Source organism: Mus pahari, chromosome 6 (assembly GCF_900095145.1).
Source record: "Mus pahari chromosome 6, PAHARI_EIJ_v1.1, whole genome shotgun sequence".
In the NCBI taxonomy this organism is placed as follows: Eukaryota; Metazoa; Chordata; class Mammalia; order Rodentia; family Muridae; genus Mus; species Mus pahari.
The window spans coordinates 9,446,461-9,449,988 of NC_034595.1; the positions used below are offsets into that span (position 1 = coordinate 9,446,461).

General features: G+C 49.6%; 1 non-coding gene across 1 annotated transcript; it reads right to left on the reverse strand.

Annotated features, from left to right (window-relative positions):
* Positions 1 to 1,468: 1,468 nt before the first annotated feature.
* Positions 1,469 to 1,603, reverse strand: LOC115064317. Its single transcript, XR_003844156.1, has one exon. It is a non-coding gene; the product is annotated as a small nucleolar RNA SNORA17 (small nucleolar RNA).
* Between the last annotated feature and the right edge of the window lie 1,925 nt (positions 1,604 to 3,528).

Consider the following 3,528-nt stretch of genomic DNA (forward strand, 5'->3'; position numbering starts at 1 on the left):
TTGATAGAGGTGGAATTTCCTATCATGAACCCCTTCACCTAATATCTGCCCTCTGCCCTCGAAACCTCCTTCTACCCCCAACAGAGGGAAAAAAATCTCATCATAGAAGCCTTAGTGTATCATGCTGTGTCCCACAATATACACTATGGTCCACACTTCTTTGCCTGCACATGTTCATTACAGTGACTTGTTGGTCTGGCATAAGGCCTCCGGCTTCTACTACTCTATCAATACTGGATCCTCACTGGGACTCCTCTCATATACCCTGTTGTTGCCTTGTGTCATGGAGATCCTGCAGCTTTGGATCTGTAGGACCAGCCCCTTCATGCACTCCAGCTGTTCATCGACGTTCGGGTAGATGATGGTGTGGGTCAGTCCCAAGCCCTGGATCTGGGCCTGAGAGCTATCTGAGCTGGTCAGCCTGCTGCCTCTCACGCTTTCACACCCTTAGAGATGGCTCACCAGCAAAAACCATAACCAGGGCCGCTCTACCCTGCTGCCCAGGCAAGGTGCAGGTCCCTGCTGCAGCCGGTGAAGGGTGGGGACAGCCCTCCTGCTCTCACGACCCTGTTGGGGTCAACTTTCTTACCCAGCACGGGTGGCGAAGGTCAAAGGGTGAGAAGGGGACTCTCTTCCTCCCCAATACCATCACAAACCAGGCAAGAGGCGGGGCCAGCTCTCCCACACTGAAGCCCATGGTGTCAGCTCACTCACAAGCCCCACATTCAGGGTCAGCTCTACTGCGCTGCCCAAGTGAGGAGTGCAGCTGGTGAGAGGCGAGGCCAGCTCTCTCACTCGCTCTGACAACCTGAGTCACATCTCTCCTGCCTGCCATGGTGGCAAAGGGAGAGAGGAGGGTGGCATAGCTCCCTTTCCCATGTCAACACATGGCACGTAAGTGAAGGGTCCCGTTCGCTCTCCCAGGCTCACACCCTTGGGGCTGGCTCACCCTCGCCCTCACCACCAGGGTCAGCTCTTATGCTGCCCAGGCGAGGTGCAGAGCCTGCTCTCCCAAGTGCTACAGCTGGTGAGGGGCGGGGACAGCTCTCCTGCTCTCATGACCCCTAGGGCCAGGTCTCCCACCTGTAGGTCATGAGAGGTGGGGAAGGAGGAGGGCATCTCTTTCTCAACCACACTCCCACAAGGGAGACGAGGGATCGGGACCGCTCTCCATGCTCATAGCCTTGTGACTGCTCATGTGCGACTCCAGCGACGAATGGGGTCAGCATTCCTGTTCTCATGTCCTCAAGGCCAGCTCTCCCACAGCCAGCAGTTCTGCACAGCCTTCAGACAAGCAGCAGCCCAGACCAGGAAGGACCAACTGGCTTTTGGTGGTAACAGATTCCTGCTGCTACAGAGCCATGGACCAAGACTGGTGGTCATCTCAGGCTAGTTCTGGGTCTGGGACCCCTGGCACAGAACTGGTGTTTGTCTCAGGCTAGGTTTTTTTTTTTTTTTTTTTTTAGGTAATGTTAGAATGCTACTAATCATTCAGAAGTTCACAGGTCTGAGCATTGAGCATAGACATAGCCTCTCTCCTCTCTGCCACCTACTGATGCACACGTGACATAGCAGCCACACCTGCAATGTCCCTAGGGGAAGGGATAATATGCATATTTAATCCCAGTATTTGAAGGCTAAAGCAGGATACATGTGAGTTTAAGGCCAGCCTGGGATACATAGTGAGCCCATGACTAGCCTGAGATACAGAGTGAAACATGTTTTTTGTTTTTTATTTATTTATTTATTTATTTATTTATTTATTATTATTATTATTATTATTTTTGGTTTTTCAAGACAGGGTTTCTCTGTGCAGCCTTCCAGGCTGTCCTGGAACTCACTTTGTAGACCAGGCTGGCCTCGAACTAAGAAATCCTCCTATGCCTCCTATGGCGGATTTCTGAGTTCGAGGCCAGCCTGGTCTACAGAGTGAGTTCCAGACCAGCCAGGGCTATACGGAGAAACCCTGTCTCGAAAAAAGCAAAAAAAAAAAAAAAAAAAAANAAAAGAAATCCTCCTGCCTCTGCCTCCTGAGTGCTGGGATTAAAGGCGTGCGCCACTACGCCCAGCATGTTTTTGTTTTTTTTTTTAAAAATCAACAATGAAAAAACAGGATCATAGGACAGGCTCTGTGCCGTCTCTAGAAAGGGTTCCTAGCACATCACAGACCTGGACTCCAGGGGTGTTCCTGGGTCACAGCCCTGGTTATATTTGGAAATGGCAGTCTTCATTTAATTCTCCAAATTCCTTCCCTGCACTTCCCATCTGAGGCTTTACCCCAGAATGCCCAGCCTTCACCTTCTCCCCAGATGTGGGACATGGGGAAGCAGGAAGACCTACTCAACAGTGATGGTCTAGGGGAGGGGACATGACACAGTTGGCCTGTCCAGCTTCTGTTGCCATTGTCATCACCAGATGCCAGGTGATGCTACTTCAGGGCTCCATCACGATGGGATGCTGCTACACTTAGGGTAAGAGCTTGACTTTCATGGGATGCTGCTACACTTAGGGTAAGAAAGAGCTTGGCTTTCATGGGATGCTGCTACACTTAGGGTAAGAGCTTGACTTTCATCTGGCTCAGTCCACTCTGTGTGTGTGTGTGTGTGTGTGTATGTGTGAAAGATCTATGAGATAGGAGTTAGAGGAGGATGTTAGGTGTTCTTCTCTGTTGTATTTTGAGACATTCTGTCACTGAACCTGGAGCTAGGAGGGTGGCTAGCAGGCCCCAGGGAATCTTCTTGTCTGTGCCCACACAAACCTGGGCTTACAGGCATGTATAGCCATGCCTAGCTTTTGTATATGGAATTTGAACTCAGGTCCTCACTCTTGCATAGCAAGTGCTCTTATCCACTGAGCCATGTCTCCTGTCTCTCCCTTTTGAGGGATGGGCAATGTCTCACTCCGTAACAGCCCAAGCTAGCTTGAAACTCACCCTGTAGCCTAGGCTGGCTGAAGACTCATGGTGGTCCTCCTACCCTCAGCCTCCTAAATGTCGGGATGGCAGGCAAGAGCTACCCCGCCAGGCTGAGACACTAATGTTTTCAAAATGGTCTATGCTTGTAGGTGGAATAAGTTTCTAGGTGGAATATTATAATTTAATAAACCAACATTTGTTTTCTGTGGATTTCCCGTATTTGTGCTTTATGTTACAATAAACTATTTTTTTTACGTCAAAAGTAAGAAAGCAGATGGAGAGATGTTGCTCAATAGCATGGATATAAGAGGCACAGCTTTCAACCTCTAGGTCCATGGAGAGAGAGAGAGAGAGAGAGAGAGAGAGACAAAGACACACACAAAGATGAAAGGCTTCAAACAGTTGCATCAACAGACACTAAAATGGAGTCAGTGGAATGACGCTATGGGTAAAGGTGCTTGCCACCAAGACTGACAACCTGAGTTCAATTCTCAGGACCTACATGGAGGAAGGAAGAACTGTCTCCAGCAAATTGTCTTCTGACTTTCACATAAAGCCACTGCTTGAGTGCATGCGTGCATGCAGGCACACACACACACACACACACACACACA